The following is a 21964-nucleotide window of genomic DNA, read 5'->3' on the forward strand; positions in this document are numbered from 1 at the left end:
TTGGACAGAGTGGCAAGACAGAGGAGTGGCAAACACTTGGTTGATGGGAGCAAAGGATGTGTTACAGGGATAACTCCCACCTTCGTAGTTAATAGATGCTGGTTGTAGAGGGAAGGATGCAAATGGTCTAGGTTCTGAAGTCAGCATTGAAATTGAGCATGTTATGCTCGGATGCATGTTGCGCCACTAGCTGGTCTAATCTGCAATTGGTCAAAGTTTGGTGGACAACTGTCAAAGTTTGGTGAACAACTGTTTGGTAATCATACTTACATAAAAAGATATGTATCATTATGACCGAGTCTATATATGACATGGCTGCTTTCCCCAGTGGCCTGGCCTCTGATATGGTAGGATAAGCCTCTCACAGGACTGGAGTATGAAGTGATGGATGGATGGCTTGGGTATATCTTGCAGTTTGGTCTCCCACAGGGATATGATCCCTGTCACAAGGGATTGAGAGTGGGAGGGCATAGGGATGGACTAGGGTGTGGTGGACATTGTGTGGGCAATGAAAATCACTTTCAGAGGGGTGGCAAGAATCTTGAGTAGGAAATCCCTCATTTCAGGTATGCTGGGAAATAATCAAAGCCCTGATGAAGAATATGGTTCTGTCATTCCAGTACAGGGTGATACTGGGTGAGAAGCACTCCTTTGTAGCTGATTGTTGGAGGTGGTGGGAGGATTTCTTTTTTTTTGGGGGGGGGGGGGTTCATTGTGGGGATACAGCACACGAAATTAGTATGTGGACTATGTTCAGGGAGTGGTGCCTGTCTGTAAATGTGAAGGGTTCATGAGACCTTCAGCAAATTGGGCAAGGGAGTTTGTGTCACTGCAGACACGTCATCCATGGGTGGTTAGGCTGTACAGGGGGAGATTTTTGACGTGGAAGGGATGATAACTATAAAAATGCAGGTACTGTTGGTGGCAAGTGAATTTATCGTGGATAGAGGTGTGGATAAAACCTTCAGAGAGGAGGAGGTCAACATCAAGGAAGGTACCACACTGGGTTGAGGTGGACCAGGTGAAGCAGATGAGAGAGAAGGTGTTGAGGTTGTGAAGGAATGAGGATAGGATGTCATGGCCTGGAGTCTAGAGCATGAATCTGGGGAAGATTAGGCATTGGAGCTTTTGGCAGAGTAGGAAGGTTTCCACTATATGGCCCATAACATATTGGCACAGGAGGGTACCATGCAGGTGCCCACGGTTGTGCCATGGGTTGTCCCATCAACGGACTAGTAGAAGTGAGTCAGGATATAATCGGTAAGGTGTGTAAGAAATGAGGTGGTGGGTTGGGAGTCTAAAGAACAGTGGGATAAGTAGGCGGTGTTCAATAGTGGCAAGGCCATGGGCACGAGGTATATTGGTGTATCTGGAGGTAGCATCAAGAGAGAGGAGTATGGATCCCAGTGGAAATGGAATGGGGATGGTCGGGAGTTGGTGAAGGAAGGTTATCATCTTTGATGTTGGAGGCTAGTTTTTATGCAGCTGGTTGGAGATGTTACTCAACAAGAGAGAAAATTCTTTCAATGGGAGCAAGAGAATCTGCTCAATGGGGTGTCCAGGAATGTTGGGCTTGTGGGTTTTGGGGAGCATGTAGAAGATGGGTGTAGCTTAATTGCCAAATGAAATGTTGAAAGGCACATATTGAAATATGACAGGTACTAAGCAGAGCACAGTAAGTGGAATATTGTACTTGTATTTCGATGTGAGCAGTTCAACATTGTATTGGGAAATTACGTATTTTAAATCATGACATTGGCACATTTGTGCCACTTTGTCATTTAGGGTGTTCATATAGAATGAAATGGTTGGCTTAATAAATGCACATAATATAATAGCCAAAATGACTTTCATAACACACACATTAATCAGTTGTGAAAGCATCATTTGTATGGGATAAAGCATATATGGCATAAGTCACTTCAATATGACAAATGGTAAGCATGCAGCAAAAAAAGGAGCTTGGAAAATAGTTTTATAAAGCCATATCAGTCGCAGAGAGTCAGAAGTATCATACATCGATAACTATGAGCAAAATTAAAGGAAAAAAATATTTATGATTTTAAGAATTTGTATGTCCATAAAATTTAAGTGCAGCATGCATTTGAACAGATTACAAAACTTGTTGCTTGTACCTATGATCATAAAATGGCTTCTGTGCTATCCAGAGATGAAGTGAACTTTTTAGTTACATGTCATTGTAGACCATTCATAACCATGAAGGCCAGATAAGTTGAATGTAATAAAGAAAATTAATACTTTGTAAGGAAAGATGGATTGCTGCTTACTACAAAGATAATGCATTATGTTATAGACTGCACAACATATTAGCTTTGCATCGCAGTCTTTATCAGAAAAAGAAGCACACACATGTTCTTTCACACAAGTAGGCACACCTCATGCACACATGATCACCATCTCCGATGGCTCAGACCATTCTGGGCTGAGCTGCATGAGATGGCAGTCATGTATGAGTGTGCTTGCTTGTATGAATGAATGTGTATGTGTGTCTTTTTCTTTTTCTGATGAAGGGTGTGTTCAAAAGCTAATCTGTAAGTGAATTTCAGTTCTGCCTGTTTCCAATGTAGTGTGTAATATTTATTGTAATTAGCAAAGTATATGTCTCGTATTGCAATCTAGAGTTTCCATTGTTTGATTTGATTTCACTCTTTGTAAAGGAAATCCCGCAACTGTCACTGTAAGAATGTGTACACTATCAGACGAAGAGCTTCAAAAAGTCTCAGATTATATTGGAAAAGTGTGTGTTGTTGCATGTTATGTCATAAATTTCTTGAAAGGGCTAGGTTACATAATTTAAAAGAAAAATGGAATGCATAATTTTAGACTCATTTAAGATTGTTAGATCGCCATAGCATCTTCTAGTTGAAGATGAGTAAAAAATTTCTCCATGCAAAGCACTCAGTTAACACGTTGTTAAATAATAACACCTACATCATTGCTTGTCTGTAAAATGAAGGTTTACCTAAGTAAGTTATTTGTAGTCTCCTTGAGCATGTGTAACTGTTATGGTGTACGTTAAAAAATCTTCACAGTTATTATGGGAAAGCCAAAAGTGTATATAAATTTAAAATGTAATAGATTGACTGTCATTAAATAAAAGCTAATGAGTTGACAGCCTTCTTTAGTTTTTGGCATACTACATCATTGTAATGAATGCAAAGCCCTACAGTCCATACCCTGGGTGCTGCACTTACCAGTAAATTAAAATTTATTGTAATATGTTCCCACTGAAACGCCATCATGAAATTTGACAAACACATTTACAAATATTGATTGAGTAACGTACTTTTTCGTAAACAAAAAAATATCAAATTTTGTAATTTTCAAAATTAAAAAATAAATTCATCTGGTAAAATTTAGCATTGTTATGAATAGTGTCAGTTAGCACCCACTCTCAAAACTTATAAGAAACTGAATAAAATGGTACAAATTTTAGGTGTATAAATCAAATAGTTTTTGAGGTATGTTAAGGTTTAAAAACATAATAAAAATCAAAAATTTTGAAAGTTTTAAAAATTAATAACTAAAAATGAAAGTCCAAAATAAATTTAATCTGGGATTTTTCATGCAAATAACTATTACTATAAGTATACAAAAATTATAATAGTCTGAGGTATCAAGAACCAGACCACTGGTTCATTTCATGTAGACTAACCCTTTCCCAATAATATGCCGTGGCATGCATTCCATGAGCAGTTGTGTCAGAAAGAATCTCCAATGAAGTTTGTATTTGTTTCTTCTATTAATATGCTCTAGCATACATTCTGCAATACAGAAGTCAACACAAAATCTTATAAACTGTCTGATGACAATCTTTGGCGCCTTCCAGTTGTTTTCATTGTTTTCTGATGTCGGTAATTGACCATGTCAAAGAGTGGTGATACCTACCTGCATTTAAATAGGAAAACTGTTCATAGATTGGAATTTTGCTTCACAACCATTACAGTGATTTCTATTACACATTTTGGCAATCAATAACTCACTGAACTCACATATCGGTCATTGTAGGCATTTCCCACTTGACCTTGGAGTGTACTATTTGGCAGGAGACGAGGATTAACCACAATATGTATGATAAAATGCAAAAAGTGTTAGTTTGCAAGAAAATGATTAGATAAAGTTACTCCATTGTCATTTGTATATGGACTATTGTAATGCTCAACTAGTACATAGCACATATTCTCTGAGGACTGGGTGGAGCTATCATGTGGAAATTTGTCACATACGTAGGTGTCTGGTTCCTTTGTTGTGTTCAAAATACAAGCTTATAAGTCATTGCAATTTACAATTCCAGCGATTTCTATTAGACCTTTTGGCAACCGATAACTCACTTAACTCATTTACTGGCCATTATATGCACTTCTCACTTGATCTTGGAGTGTAATTTTTGGTAAGAGACGAGAATTACCAGAAATATTTACAAGAAAATGCTAAAAGTGTTAATTTGTAGTAAAATGTTATGATAAAGTTAGTTCTCTGCCATTTGTAAATCGACTATTGTAATGTTCGACTATTACATAGGTTGAATTCTCTAGGAACTGGGTGGAGCTATCAACTGGAAATGTCACGTAGTAAGGTGTGTGGTCCCTTCATTGTGTACAAAATAAAAGCTATTAAATCACTGCACTTGGGAATTACAGCGATTTCTATTAGATATTTTGGTATTCGATAACTCACTTATGGGCCATTGGTCAATGTTATCGTCTCCTCTTTACTACAGGTGGTTGGCATGTAAAAATGTGCCACATGATACAATTGTGTATCATGTACATGGAATGGAGCAGCACATTTAAGATGCAACAGAGATTGCATTTTGGGGGCTTTTTGTGGCACTACAAATATAGAAACATGTTTTATAATCTTGGATGAAATAAAATGTTTTCTTTTTCTTTTTTAGAGAGGGATATGGAAATCTACTCACTTCAAAGTTAATTAGAATAGTTTGCACTGACAGATTTATATAAGAAGTGAAAACAGGAAAGACAGTGGTAATTTCACTGTCACCACTGATGTTAGTTTTTTTCACTGATAAGGGAATTAGAGAACTGTTGTTTTTCTAAGAAAGAACATTAACACAATACAATTCATTCATGATGCAAAATTGATATCTGTAGCTGAAATTGTATTGGAACAGAGTTTTGCACTAAAAGTAGTGGAACATGTGTTAACTGTAGGGAAAGATTTGCGTATCATAGGGGGCATGCTAGATGACTAAATGTTGCATCCAGGAAAAAGAATATTAATAGGCACACACAAGGCACAGAAGCAAAGACAAGACTGAAAGGTCTTTTGCAAGAATCACTAGCAGCTAATGCCCACGATATTTGATGACAGTGTAATACCCCTTTTTGTGCCACATCAAAGAGTTTTTTCACAGATATATGACAAATATTTGATCAACTTTCTTTGTCAAAGAAATTTGCTAATATAATATTGGCCTTAATGTGAACAATTATGTTGTACCAGCTGTCTTTAATGTTATGTTCAAGAAATGCATTTCCTCCAACTTGGCTAATAACATTAGATTTGCACCCAGGCTTCAGATCCATTCAGAAACTTCTTCCATTTTTTGTGCCATGTTCGCCTCTTTTTACAATTTCTTAGGAATTCCTGTTCACTAGTGATCTTATAATAACATTATCTACTGTTATTTACCATGTGCTGTCACAAGCTGTCTTCAATTCACTTTTGAGCTATTAGGAGTTTGAGAGTTTAATGCTTCCTCGTCTAGAGGCAGATGTGCTGTAAGTTCCTGGGCTTCCTTTCCTCTTTGCCACTATCAAAAATTCTGCTCCTATCTATTTTCTATCATCCTCCTTATTACTGTCCTCCTCATTATCTACCTTATCTGTACATTCAGCCTTATTTTCTGTTTGTGTGGCTGTAGTGGTTCTTGTTCTACCCCTAACATTGGATGGTCTTTAGGCCTTTCTGCAACTCATTTTCCTTTTGACGGATGTTTTTATTTCTTACAAAGACAATGAGTAGTTGTATTATGTGTCTGATCAAGGAGATTATGATTTACAATTTCATTCCCATGTGGTGTTTCATCTTCAACTGTTGATCCAGTATTCATTCCAGTTATCATTATTCTCTGGTTCTATATGAAATTCGGTAACTGATTATTCAGTGGTTTAGAATCCATGTTTTGTTCTTCGAATTTCCCCCTCCAAGAATATCTGATGTACCTTTTAGTCTTTACACTGCCAGCTGCACAGTTTCTTTCTGTTTACACACAGTCTGTAGTTTCACTCACTTCCTGCTTTGCAGTACTCCTTCAGAGGGCCTGTTTCTCCACAGAGGGGCAAACAGCAAACTAGAATGTGTCTCTCATAAAATTTTGCATTGCACACACATTTCTGACATTCTGTAACTGCAAATCACAGTGATTGATTGAAAACTAACAGGCACCCTCCTTTTTGTAACTAACTGTTCTCTGAATTTATCATTTACACCTGCAGGTGATGCACTGTCTGTTTTCCTCTTGGACCTGTTTTAAATCTAGTTTTTCTATCATCCAACCATTTATAATACTTTAATTCATTCCACTTTCTGACAGAATTACTGTAAAGTCTTCTATTATCCCTACAGGCCTCCATTTTCTTGGGTTCTCATTTCTTTTTGTTTCCTCCCATATGTTGTGACAGCTTGTTACTTTCCTCTCTTAATTCTGTTTCAATTAAAAACATATTGTTGAGCATCTTCATTTCCTTAGTTCATCCTTTTATTTCTTTCTATGGTTTAGCTCCATGACATGAGTCTATTAGCCTTTGCATCCATCTTATCCCTAATTAATACCTCACTATCAAGGGTTACATGTGCATTTTCAACTTTTAATTTAAGTGGTTACATTACTGGTGAATAGTTCTGCCATCTCCTTTCTGTTATCCTCCCTAACTTTTGCAAGCAATATTACCCAGTGGATATATATGCATTTTAAGTCTAATGTTTTTGTCCTGGTAATCCTTGTGGTAAACTGCAGTTTGTCATCAAAGAATTTAATTAATAATTCAAGTTTTCTAGGTGCATGATTAATTCCAAGAGCTCATAAATTTCTTTTTATTTTTACTGAGAGGTTGCACCTCCTCTCTCTCTCTCTCTCTCTCTCTCTCTCTCTCTCTCTCTCTCTCCCTCCCTCTCTCTCTCTCTCTGTCTCTGAACAGAAAAAAAGAAGGAAATGCTGTGTGGGATAAGTAATGAGGGAGGGGCATAGTTTCTCTGAGTTGGCTACACAGGAAAACTACTGTTCATATTGAAATGCCAAATAAAAATTTAAAAATCAAATGAAACCTATTATATCTTATAGAACTGCAGCCTGCCTTGGAATGGTTGCCTTTCTCATTCACATCATTCAATGCCACTGTAAAATAAATAAATAACCTGTGATATAAAGTTAATAGACACTACAGTGGATAAATAAAACAAAGGAGTAATTAGGACTTTAAATCTGTCAACATTCTGGGATGGGAATCATGGACCAATAAGACACCTACAGTTCAGTAAGAAGAGAGTATTTCATAGTTAACTTTTGTTTAAAAAGTTATATTTATCATATGTAAAATACCATTATATTCCCCACAAATGGAAAAAAGCATTAGGAAAATTATTAATAATTATTATTTTATACCTTGGGCCACAGAGAGAAGAAACTAATCATACAAGCCAGCACTGCACAGCACATAAAATACTATGGCCCAGGTCTCTATGCTCATTAAACCATTCAATATATTCAGATGAACTATCATCACTGCCAACATTCATTACTTTCGATATTATATGTTTTGGTATAGGTTCTCCCTTTAGAAGTGCTGCATATATATCATTTACAGCTTGATTTTCCATTGAGGTATTAATAAACTTTGCATCTTTCTTTTTGACAGTTTTGTCATCTTTTGTCTTCTATTGATGAACATACAGCAGAACTTCCCCACTGAAAAGTAAGAATATGAATATAACAATAGCTATGTGCCAGACAAAAACTTTTGTAACATAATAATATATATCGCTTCATGTTTGTTTTAAGCAGTATTTCAAAGATAAAGGTTAAAAAATTAAATTAAAGTTCCTTAAAATACAATACTTTATGTGAACAATTTTTCTAACCCTTATTGACAATACCTCCCAAATAACAGAGGAAAGATTCAGTAGGACACAAAAATCACAAAACGCATTGTAAATGTGAACGAACCTGGAAAGCTATTTTATTAACAGTAAGTACTTGGCAGGTTTGTACTTTTTCTCAATGGACTATTCTAAAATACCTATAGATTAAGAAACTCCAAATTAGCTCGATTCATTTTCAATACATCACCAGTCCTGTTCTGCTAAGTGCAGTCTTTCCTATAGTGTTAGAAATATATACAGCTGTTGATGTAAGGCTGAATCTCTACTGGAACTTTGTTACTCTGTAGCATAGTAAAATATGATGAATATGGCAGGTGTGAATGGAAAGTTTTAACAATGGGCTTATAATTGTACAATGGTGGTACTTACATGCTACTGTGATGCATCTTCTTCAAAGCCCCCTTTTGACTGAACAAACCAACTCCAATGGTGTTTCCACTTTTGAAAACATTCCTGGAAATTTATTTCCTGAAGTCTGTTAAGGATGCTCTCCATATTTTCCTGGATGTCTTCAATTGAGTCAAATCCCTTCCATTTTAGTGAAAATTTCAGTTTAGGAAACAGGTAGAAGTCCGCATGAACCAAATCATGGTAATTTGGCAGTTGTGGAAGCACAGGAATTTTGAATTTGGTCAAAAATTCAATGATGGAGAAGGCACGATGAGCTGGAGCATTGTCATGGTGTAGCACCCAACTCCTGGCTTCCCACAATGCAGGCCTCTTCTTCTGCACTTTCTCATACAAATGGTTAAGGACACATTTGTAGTATTCCTGATTAACTGTTTGTCCTCCAGGGGTGGATTCATGATGCATAATACAGGCAGAATTGGAAAACATCACCAACATTGTCTTCATCCTTGAAACTCTTTGTCTTTACATATGTCTGCTTGTGTCTGTATATGTGCAGATGTGTGTGTGTGTGTGTGTGTGTGTGTGTGTGTGTGTGTGTGTGTGTGTGTGTGTGTGTGTGTGTGCGCAAGTGTATACCTGTTCCTTTTCCCCCCTAAAGTAAGAATTTCCACTTCCACGATTAGAATGACTCTGTACCCTCTCCCTTAAAACCCACATCCTTTCATCTTTCCCTCTTTCCTGATGAAGCAACTGTGGGTTGTAAAAGCTTGAAATTTGTGTGTGCGTTTGTGTGTTTTTTATTGTGTCTGTCTACCAGTGCCTTCTCATTTGGTAAGTCACAGCATCTTTGTTTTTTTACTGTAGATTTTTTTAATGCATAGCACAATGCAGACAAAATAATTCAGTGAACAGTTGTGTATGTAGGAATTTGTAACACCACACTGTATTTATTTGCATCCATAAATTATATACACAAGTTGGACAAAAAATAGTAACAACTGTTTGATATTGTGGAGGACTACCTTTAGAATATAGTGCAGCCTGTCACCCTAAACTGCACTTTGTGTAAGACTTGTCATTGAGTTTCATTTAATTCCCCCAAACAAACTTTTCCAGATCACTGAGAGATGCTGAAATATTGGAACGCCATTTGCTGTTTTGCAAATACAGATCACAGTGACTTTTCCAGCTGTATGAGTGAGTCACGACATTACCAAACTAGAAGTTGCAGCCCTCTGCTGGGAACAATGGCAAGGAACATGGACATCTAAACTGGTTTCATAGGGGGTGAATCCCAGTCACCATGTGAAACTGTGTCAAACATGGCTAATTACTGTGATATAAGGACAAGAGCTCCAGATCCAAATGACGAATAGTGTGATGTCAGTGGGGAAGATCCAGTGGCTGACTAGATGCTGTAACATAACAGGTGAAACTGTGCACCTGAAACAGTCATCCACAAATACATAATGCTATTAGCCTCTGCTTGGGAAATTTGTACTGATATTTCTTTTTTATGTTTATTTAATAATATATTTATGTATTAATAATTGCAGAAGTATCTGAATAACATAATGCAAAAAGGAATCATTGCAATCAGGTAGGCTCATCAGGGAATGGACTGTTTCCTTTCCACTTAATAAGTATTTTGGGATTGAGTGTCCCAGGAAGTGTATAGGCCTGAGAACAGTTAGTGTGGGTGCCCAGAGCCACACACAGTGCACAGCAGTAACAGTTTGGTACTGCAATCATTGAGCATATGTGAACATTAATACACCAGCATGCAACATCTTCGATGTACCATGTGAGATTAAGGATTTGGCCACAGCATGATTTTCCTGGTCGAAATCCAGCTTGTTCATTAACAAGGGCTTTGTCCACTTAATCAGCTACACGTTTGAGGATCATTCGCTTCAGCACTTTAAATAAATGACAAAGCAGTGAGAAAGGCTTCCCTCCACAGTTTAGGAATTTGCATTGTTGTAATACAGTTATTCATTAGCTCTAGGATCCATGCTTGTACTCCCGGTCCTAAATGTTAAATTTGCTCAGATCTTAGATCATCAAGGCCAGTGGCCTTATTGTTTTTCAAATCATTGATGGCATCTTGTAGCTCCTGAATGAAGAATGGGCGAGCTAGGAAGCTGATCTCCTCGTTCAGTTTTCTTTTAATTTTGCCATTCCTGATCTTCCTTTTAGTTTTTCCATTCATGAGTAGTTGGTGAGCTATCTAATCAGATGTAACTTTACTGTAATTTGGTTGTGGTTCTGTTGGTTCGTTGTTGAGACTTTTGACCAGTTTCCATGCCTTCCTACTGCTGTGCTTCATGTCCGTCTCTTGTAGGAGGTTACACCACTTTTCCTTTCTCGCTTCGGAGATACCAGACATCAGTACCTCACCTGCCTGGATCGTTTCCTCTGAGAAGGGGTCCTTATTGTACAGTTCTTCATACTTTTTCAGAGCTTCCTTGCTGCTACCATTGAGTCCAGCGATATACTGGGTGCGGCACCCTCTAGGTATGCGCCGTCGAGAGATTTTCTTGACAAGGTCTATAAAAGTTTCATATGATTGTATCTCTTGTTTAATTTCCAAGAACTACTTATCAAGGTCCTCTGTGAAAAGTTCCCAATGAGCTTTTTTGAAATTGAAGCGTCTCTTGAAGGGCATTACATCTGATTTGATTACTGCAGTAATGCAGCAAGTTATTGCTCTGTGTTGCGATCTTGGAATTGGGTCCTCGATTTGCTTTACAGTTTGCAGGGATACCTTTTCAGAGACAAAGATGTTATCTGGATTATATCCTCATTTCCATCTTCCGCTGTTAAATGATGCAGGCAACTTTGTGTCACGTATCAATTTCAGTTTAGCCTGGTCTGCCCAGATCTCCAGCATTTCGCCATCGTCATTTGTCTCTTTATAACCCCATGTGAGACCATGACAGTTAAAATCTCCTAGTACAATTTTAATGTTTTTTTAATGGAAATTTCCAGGCTCCGTAAATTTCAACCTCGCAGTGGGTGGTTTGTACACAGATGTTACAGTACATGAATGTAGCTCAATACTTAAAATTTCTATATTTTCTTCGCAGGTCAGAGCACAGGAGCATACGTCTAAGTTCGGTTTCACAACTATAGCACTTCCGTACCTTTCGTGTGGTCTCTCAAGGACTAATTTCCTGCCCTGTATTTTTGGTCTATGGCTAGTTGGTGCTCTGTGTGTTTCTTGTAACACTAAACCATCACAGTTATTTCGTTTGCACATGTCAGATAATAAAATTTCTTTATTTACAGATAAGCCTTCAGTATTGCAGGAAGTTGTCACTAGTGATGGCCTTGATAAAGGCCTTTTTGAGTCTCTTTGGAGAGTTGTCGTCTTTGGTTTTGGTGCTCCGGTGTTTGCAGGATTGGCCGGCTAGGTTGTTTCCAGGGGACGCCCGATTGCTTATTGTTCGAGTGGTGAACCCAATCTTCATGGAGGCTCCTGCAGTGTCTCCCATTTGCTCATTTGCTTGAATTGAAGAATCTCTCTCATTATTCTCTTTTTAATAACAGAGAGTGACTCTTCTTCAAAGAATGGTAGTTCAGTTAAGCACTGATTCAGTATTCATGCCAGATCATTACCATTATGTTTCAGTAGTTGTGAGGGCAAAGGTATACTGAATTTTAAATGATAATTATTTTCCTCAGCAAAATGTTCTCTCATGTCAGACATAACATGGTTCAATGTTGCCATAAAAACAGCTCTCTTCCAATATGTCACAGCATCATTATGATTGCAGTTTTCCCAGTGTCTTTGTCTGCCTGTAAGATGAGAAACACTCATCTCTACATCTAACTCTTCGTAACTGCCTTCACCTCTTCAACAATACAAGCAAAGTGGCTAGTAGCATTAGCTTTCATGCCCCCCCCCCCCCCCCCCACCCCCACCCTACTACCTCCATCACTGGAGGAAACTCTGCAAACTAATACATTTAGATAGAGTGTTAGGGGTACTAACAGAAATATCAACACTAAAAAGAAGGCTGCCAGAAAACTTGCAATGAGATCTAACACTCAGCCCTACAGATTCAGTGCAATAGTTTTTGAATTTTGTGGAGAACATGGTCAGGCCACTGTGTTCTAAACCAAAACTGGTAGAACACAAGGAAGGTGGAAATCAGAATAAGGGTAACAATTATGGAAATAATTTCAATGGCAATGTGAACAGATGATGAAGTACTAGGAATGAGCATAGTGACAATGGCAAGTAATGGAGAAACAGGCAGGAGGGAGCAGAAAGAACCTATTTGTTCTCTGGAATGTGAGTGAGTTGAGGCTGTATGCTGGCAGCTGATATAGTAGTGATAAATGGAGACACTAGTATTCCAGTATATTAGTTGTATATGTGAAACTGGTTAAGTATATTGAAGATTGTGTAAACTAACCTACTGTTGTGTGTATACTTGTAACAGATTTTTTTAGGATTTAAGGTCTATGTTGAGTAAATGTAACTGTTGTTTTGGGGGTTAGTTAGTGAACAATAATATTGGGATGTAGGAAGAAAGCTCATGGGGACAATAGGTTGTGTCTGAACATGGCAAGAAAAGTTGCATCTGGAGCTTGCAGCACCTGCATGGGAGTGATGCCAGTTGTGAGCTGGCAAAAAAAGGTTTCGGCAAGGGAAAATACCTGTAATTGAAAAAATACTAGTGGTATAATTGTAATTGCACATCATATGCAATGAAATGTTACTTTATGTCTGCTGGGTGGAATAGTATATAACATACCTGTTTAAGAAAAATGTTTACAAATTATAAAGTCTATGATTGTGATCAGGTTCTGAGATTGATCCATAAGGAATCTGCATTCATTTGATATTTGTATGTGCATCAAGTTCTTTCACTTGTGATCTGATACAGTAAACACATGGTAAACCAGGGAGGGTTTCAATAACATGATCACTGGGAAGCCATAGGGTTAAGTAACGGGCAACTTTTGATTTTGGTCATTTGTTTGATGCTTTTCAGCACAATGGCTTCACTGAAGAGGAGTACATTGGATTGGCGGCCGTACTTTAATGTGAGAGAGGTGGTCTGCTGATGCAAGAGGGAGCTGGGACTCAAGGAGGAGGTCCTTGCTATGGCAGCAACTGGAGACTGCAATGACGGCATAACCAGTGAAGTGATGTGTAATGACATGAAGAACTGAAGATAGACAATTCCATTTAAACTGATTTGATTGATATCCATAGAGACTAATTAAATGTGTTTCAAAAATAAAGATCACTTACAGTTTAGATGTATATTGCTTACACATCTCTTATTTCAATGCCAGATTTTTCACCACATGAAGTTCCTAGTCAGGTTTTGGATCAGTTGTATTTGTACTCACATTTGTTTCTTATTTATATATACAGTAGCAGTACAGGGTGGAAGTCTTGGTGCTACTTCATGTAGCCATCACTGAGGTAATGAATTTGTGAAGTGGGAGTATGTAACGTAACAGGTGAAACTGTCCACCTAAAGCAGTCATCCTCAAACACACAAAGTTATTAGCCTTTGCATGGGTAGTTTGTACTGACATTTCATTTTCTATGTTTATTTAACAACACATTTATGTATTAATAATTGTAGAAGGATTTGAATAAGATGATGCAAAATGGGCAAGAAAGAATGAAGTAGTCATTTTGACAAATGACTGCTGTTCTGGTTAATGAAATATATTAAAATAAAAATAACTTCAATGAGAAAATATAACAGTATGTGGTAGAATAAGTGTGAACAAAACTGTGTAATGTATTTCATTTAAGTATTTGCATAGTGTGAAAAATGTTTCTAAATGAATGACGGTAAAATATATGGATGTTAATTTGAATAGAGCAGTGGCCATGTGACAAAATGCAGGGCAGAGATGCAAGGAGAGATCATGGCATTTGGTGTGCTGAGAAGCACACAGTTAATGTGGGCTAGAATGGCTAAAGGCCATACACATTTTAATTCCACAGTACACATGCACAGAAGAGATATAAATCATTATTGGATCACAGTGGTTCCTTATGGTCTCGTATCTCCAATACCTATGTGGCCAACTATGCTGGTAAAGTTTGAGAATTTGTGCACAGCTTTCCAGAAGAATGTATTTTGCTGGGCAAAACAGTGATGGAAAAATTCATTGTACTTTTGCAGTTCAACAAAATTAATCAAATGTAATTTTCTTTTACACAAGAATAAGGATTTTCATTTGGCTCAGGCATCTGAAATGGAGGGCTAAATGGGAGACAATCAAGAAAAAATGCCTGTGTTTCAGTTAGTATCTACAGAATAAACATTCTGCCTTAATGTTGTTTAATATAAGATCAATGTTATTTGTTAACCTGCATCATGTACCTTATATGAATCATTAATATGGTAAAAGTGGTATATGTGTTGACTGGCAATTACCCTGCAGTTCCAAAGAAACTGGTACACCTGCCTAATGTCGTGTAGGGCCCCCGTGAGCATGCAGAAGTGACGCAAAATGACATGGCATGAACTCAACTATTATCTGAAGTAGTGCTGGAGGGTGCTGACACCATGAATGCTGCAGGGCTGTCCATAAGTCTGTAAGAGTACGAGCAGGTGGAGATCTCTTCTGAACAGCATGTTTCAAGGCATCCAAGATATGCTCAATTATATTTATATCTGGGGAGTCTGTTGGAGTGCACAATGAACATGAATGGATGCAGATGATCAGACAGGATTCTTACATATGTGTCACCTGTCAGAGTTGTATTTAGACATATAAGTGGTCCCACATCTCTTAACTGCACATGCCCCACACCATTACAGAGCCACCAGCTTGAAGAGTCCCCTACTGACATGCAGGGTCCATGGATTGATTCATGAGGTTATCTCCATATCTGTAAACATCCTTCCATTTGATACTATTTGAAAAGAGACTTGTGGGACCAGGTAACATGTTTCCAGTCATAAATGGTCCAATGCCTGTGTTGACAGGCCCAGGTGAAGCATTAAGATTTGTGTCGTGCAATCATCAAGGAGTACATGAGTGGGCATTTGGCTCCGAACCCCCATACTGATGATGATTCATTGAAATGTTCACACGCTGACACTTACTGATGCCCCAGCATTGAAATATGCAGCAATTTTCAGAATGGTTGCACTTCTGTCATGCTGAAAAAATCTCTTCAGTCATCATTGGTCCCATTCTTGCAGGATCTTTTTCCAGCCACAGTGATGTTGGTTGATTTGCTGTTTTACCTGATTCCTGACATTCACGGTACACTCATGAAATGGTCATGTGGGGAAAATCCCCACTTCATCACTACTTGGGACCTGTGTCCCATCGTTTGTGTGCCAACTATAACACCATGCTCAAACTCACTTACATCTTAATAACCTGCCATTGTAGCTGCAATAACTTATCTAACAACTGCCCCAGACACTTGCTGTCTTATATAGGCATTGCCACCTGCAGAGCTATATTCTGCCTGTTTACATCTCTCTATATTTGAATATGCATGTCTATACCAGTTTCTTTGGAGCTGCAGTGTATTTTAAATGGTACAAATCCTTAACTTATAGACAATAAAGTCAACTGTGCAACATTCTGCTAATCTGGCCTGTCGCATCCTGTCTGTAGCTCTATTATTATACCTCACTTTTAGCTTTGCCAGTTCCAACAATGGTTGAAAGGAACACAGTATATGGCCAGAAAAAAACACTATGGTTATCGCTTAGCAAACTCCAATCTAAGGTACTGCTGTGACACCAGTGACACCAAGTGGCACTGACCAACAACAGCTTATTAGCCATGGCTGCTTGTTTGTTAAATGTATATTGGATTTCATATATCTTGTAGGCATCTTTCCTTCCATGTGACAGCAGAATGTTTTGGAAAATATATGAACATCCAAATTATTACAGATGTTCTACAATGTTTCAACAATAGAAAGAAGTCTGGATTTTAACGTTCTGGGGCTTAAAATGTCAACAGGATCTACTGCAGAGAACAATGAAAATGTGTACTTATGGAGCACGTGTTTTCATTTCCTGATAGCCCAGCACTGCTGAAGCTGCTTCTTTGGATTCATCTATTTTGGTAATGGTAGAGCTATCATGAAGGTACAGTTTATACAGTTGCTATCATACTGTTTTCATTCAAACTAATTTTCTAAATGACAGTTATGCTCAGGAGTCACTTTCACAGAAGTGATTGCCACATGAAAGGTGCAAAACCACTGCTTCAGTTTAGTAAGTGTTCCACTACTAGGTTGCCTGCCTCTATAGCAGGGTGTTCAGCATGGCTGACGGCTGAGAAACTGCCTATTGGCTTCTGTCTTGGGTTCTTTGCCCAATGTTCATCTAATGATTTTACAGATGTTTCACCAGCACGAGTGGCTGGCATTGTCAAAGCATCTTGGCACAGTGTTACACCGTCCGAGTTATCTGGATACTTCCCACCAACACCAACCTATCCGAACTCCGGAGATGGGAACTCGCCCTTCAGTATATCCTCTCTTCTCGATATCCGCCAGGCCTCAACCTCCGCTAATTTCAAGTTGCCGCCGCTCATACCTCACCTGTCTTTCAACAACTTCTTTGCCTCTGTACTTCCGCCTCGACTGACATCTCTGCCCTTACTCTTTGCCTTTAAATATGTCTGCTTGTGTCTGTGTATGTGCGGATGGATATGTGTGTGTGTGTGCGAGTGTACACCTGTCCTTTTTTTCCCCTAAGGGAAGTCTTTCCGCTCCCGGGATTGGAATGACTCCTTACCCTCTCCCTTAAAACCCACATCCTTTCATTTTTCCCTCTCCTTCCCTCTTTCCTGACGAAGCAACTGCCAGTTGCGAAAGCTCGTAATTCTGTGTGTGTGTTTGTGTGTTTTGTTCATGTGCCTGTCTGCCGGCGCTTTCCCGCTTGGTAAGTCTTGGAATCTTTGTTTTTAATATATATATATATATATATATATATATATATATATATATATATATATATATATATATATATATATATAAAATAAAATTCAAGGAAAATTGATTTCAATAACAAAATTCAATGATAGCATCCCTATCTTCTGTGAAACTGAAAAAGAATTACAGGGCCTGTTGAATGGGGTGAATAGTAGACTGAGTAGGAAGGAATTCTGCGACCCTGGAAGCACAGAGTATGTAAGAAGAACATTAACGCAGACAACATAGTCTTCCTTGCTTATAGAAGTTTCCTAGTATCAAATATATATGTTAATTTGAGAAAAATATTATGAGAGTTTGTATCTTGAAACCTGTATTGTACAGAAGTGAATTATGGACTGTGGGACAAATGGAGATGTAATGAAATGAAGTGTTTGAGAAGTGGTCTTAGAGCTGGATGCACAAAATGAAGTGGACTGATAGGACAACCAAGAATTGAAGATACTGGGTGTAAGTAGTATGCAGATACAAACATTTATCACAAACAAGAAAATAGTGGTAGACCACATCAAACATCATAAAGAAAGAGAAAGGGGATGGGGGCATACAGAGAGAGAGAGAGAGAGAGAGAGAGAGAGAGAGAGAGAGACAGAGAGAGAGAGAGAGAGATAGAGAGAGAGAGAGAGAGAGAGAGATGCTGATGGAACAGCTGGCTAGACCTGCATATGCGGAAGCCATACAAAGGACTGGATCAATTTGCTTTAAACAATCACACAATAATCAAGACCACTGGGAAAATTTATTTTGTAGCTCACACCAACTCATGCCTGGCAGTGAAATCATCAGTGCATTGCAGGGCCATTTTTAACATCTGAGTTGTTAGTGGCTGTATAAACAGTTTTAATTTTTCATAAACATACAGTCTACCACTTCAGACGAGCTCTTACTAAGATTCTTACTACTGAAGTCTCCCATAGATAACTCCAATGGACACAGGGCCATAGTTTACATTAAGTATAGTTCTTTGCTAAAAATGAGACTGACATACAAGGGTTGTAATGGCCCACATTTTTAAAAAAATCAATTAATATACATAGACAAATATCTTTGTTGGTGCTTCACATTTGATGTTTGTTCTGTGCACCTGTGAAGTTTCGATCCATTCTGACAGATGGAAGAGCCATATTTCAGTGTCAAAATGGTGTCTACATTTGACTCACATTACAAGCAGCATGCTGTTATTGAATTCTTGTATGCAGAAAAAGAAATCATGTGAACATTCATAAATGTTTTTGTGGAGTGTATGGCGATGCTGCAGTTGATAAGAGCATAGTTGGGTGTTGTGTTTATGAAAGTTACTCCCTCAAAAAATGGAGAAAAAGAGGTCCATGATGAGATACACTTGGGACATCCTGTCACAGCCACTGATCCACATATGCTGAATTGTGTAAATGCCATTATTTGTGGTGACCAGCACAACACAACTTGAGAATTGGCTCTACGTTTGTCGGTCAGCCCTGGAAGTGTGACTGCAATGATATTGTATATTCAAAGAGGTGCTCACAGTGGGTACCACAAATGCTCACAGTAGACCACAATGGTCAAAGAAAAGCCATTTCATCTAAATTGTTAGAGAGTTTTGAGGCTGACAGAAAGGCCTTTCTGTCACGGATCATTACAAGGGGCAAAAGCTGGGTGCACCACTTTGTGCTGGAAACAAAAAGGCATTCCATAGAGTGGCATGATCCTCATCCATTCACCCCAAAAGAAGAAATTCAAGACAACCCCCGCTGCTGGAAAAGTCACAGTGACAATCTTCTGGGACTGTGATGTCATTTCTGTGGATGTGATGCCAAGAGGGTCAACCACCAATTCAGAGGCATAAGTGAAGACTGAATAAACTCAAGAACCATCAGACAAGAATCCTGCACAATTCTTGCTCCAATGTGATAATGCATGCCCCACACAAGTCTGAGACTGTGGGAACACATCACCAAATTGGGTTGGAAAGCACTGCCTCACCCACCCTAAGGTCCAGACCTGGTACCCTCAGACTTCCATCTCTCTGCGCTGCTTACGGTTCTCTGTGGGGAACACTCTTTGAAGATGACAAGTGTGTCAGTCATGCAATGAAAACATGGCTGAGCCTACATGACAAGAGCTTTTACCAGCACAGAATACAAGCTCCTCAACAATGATGGAGACTACATAGAAAAATAGGACATGGACAAGACATGTTGAAGTACATTGTCACCAACGTGTGACTATTGAAAGTAAATAAGCTCTGAGAAAAAAATGTGGGGTATTACTTATTGAGTGACCCTGCTATTTGTTCCCCGCCCAGCTTCAGATTGTTGCTCCCATTCAACATGTTTCAGTTCCATTCTGGCTGAAGTGGTTGGAGATAGCAGTCAAGTGTGTGACAGGTGGGTTTGCTTGTGTGAATGTGTGTAAATTTTTGTTTTTCTTTTCTGAAAATAACTTTGGCCGAAAGCTTATTTGCAGCAATCTTTCATTGTGCTTGTTTGCAACTCATTATGTCATCCTTATGGTGGGTACTAATCTATCTTTTTACAACATTGTTGATATTCCAACCTGGACCATCTAATGTTTAGTTATGCAACATCGTTTGAAGTACATCATGAGAGGCAGGTCAGTTCATATTTGTTTAGATCAAAAGAACTCTCTCTCATTGTACAGTTAATTTGCTATTTATGTTCATGTTTAAAATACTGCACCAACAACCATTTCTGCAAGGCAACTAATCAGTATGGTTAGTGAAATGTAATTTCATGTATTACCTGTTGTAAAATCAAACAATGTCACAAGCAACAGAGCAATATGAAATTACTTATTACTACCATTCTGAGTGCTTCTACAGAAAGTTTATGGAAGACATTCAGACTGTACAAACAGCATTGCCATCAGCCTCATTGCTTTTGAATAAAATCTTCAAATACAGGGGTTGCCCACAAATATGGAAACACTACATGAAATGCAAGCCTGAACATAAATTTCAATGGTAGCCAAGCCTGCAGTTTGACCACAAACTGCTCTGTGCAAATCTCCACTCTTGGTCAGAGCTGTGTTCTGTGTAGCTGTACTTGCATTATGCATTAGCTCAGTGCATTCGAACATGGCAAATTAGTGGTGCTCATATGGTGGGTGCTGCTGTAACCAAGATAGCCAAAGAGTTTGGTGTTTCAGGATGCACTGTATTGAAGATTCATACCACAAACAAGGAAAGTAGGAAAACGTCATCTGCTGTCACAATGCTGATGAAAAGTGTGTGTTGAGGGATCATGATGGACCATCATCAAAGGGGGTTGTGATGAAAAATAGGATAATGACAGCTGCAAAATCCCATTCCTGAGTTTAATGTCACACTTGGGACATCATAAAGGAAGCTCCATAGGCTGGGAACCAAAGGGCGAGCTGTTAATCCAAAACTAGAAACCAGTGATACAGATCAGTTTACAATCCAAGAGTGAAACATGGCAGAAGTTTCATGATAATCTGGCAGCCATATTGTGGTTTCCATGGGCCCCACAGTCACTCTGCAATGTGCCAAGGATTGTGAGATCATATTGGCTGATCAGGTCCATGCCATGATTCTGGGATTTGTTCCCTAATGGTGGTGATGTTATCCAAGACAACAGAGCCTTCTGTTCACGAAGCTTGTGTTAGCTAGGACTGATTTTGTGAGCATGAGGAGAAATTGCAGCTTCTCTGCCAACGGCCACAATCACCAGATCTCAATATGAGTCTTTCTAGTCTACTTCAGTGAAAAGGGTGTTTGATCACTACCAACCTCAATCATTGTTACCTCAACTTGCCACTATTTTGCTGGTAGAATGGTACAAAATTCCCTTTAAAGCCATACAGGACCTGCATTTATCCATACTGAGACAATTGGAAGCTATTTTGAATGCCAATAATTTTTCTACACTGTATTAGGCATGGTAGTATTTTGTGTTTTTGGTGTTCCTGTATGCTTGAAAGAGAATAACAATCATGTCTTTACTGATTTAATTCATGATCCCAGTTCAATTTAAACACTTTACATAACTGACTCAGCTCAAACGAAAGTCTTTTATAAATCTTTACAAGTTAGGGGGCAGCACCAGCATACAACACTCTGGAGATTGCACATGTATTTCCCACCCAAAGCCCGGCTTGAGCACTGAATGGGTCATACATTAAATATTGTGTCATTGGTCATGTTCCACAGAATTAAAATAACTGTTGGCTCCGTATAATAAACCAGAACTACAACTACATATAAACATCAAAAAACAACTGCACTAAAAGAGTATGTCACACTGTGCAAAATGTACTAGTGTTTAAGAAACGAAGCCTGAAAGGGAATCTGTAGAACATATGTGATGTAAAAACTGATATGAAAACATTTTAGTACCCAATACACAATTTTCTTTTTACTAAAATTAGCCTCAGTCTTTGAGCATCTCAGAGTTCCTGTCTGGGTGATTTAAGGTAACCACCACACAAATCTTGCCACAGGGAACACAGAGAGCAGAATTCATGTATTATAAGAATGCTAAGGAAGTTTAATTC

The sequence above is a fragment of the Schistocerca gregaria genome, chromosome 11, assembly GCF_023897955.1.
Source record: "Schistocerca gregaria isolate iqSchGreg1 chromosome 11, iqSchGreg1.2, whole genome shotgun sequence".
In the NCBI taxonomy this organism is placed as follows: domain Eukaryota; kingdom Metazoa; phylum Arthropoda; class Insecta; order Orthoptera; family Acrididae; genus Schistocerca; species Schistocerca gregaria.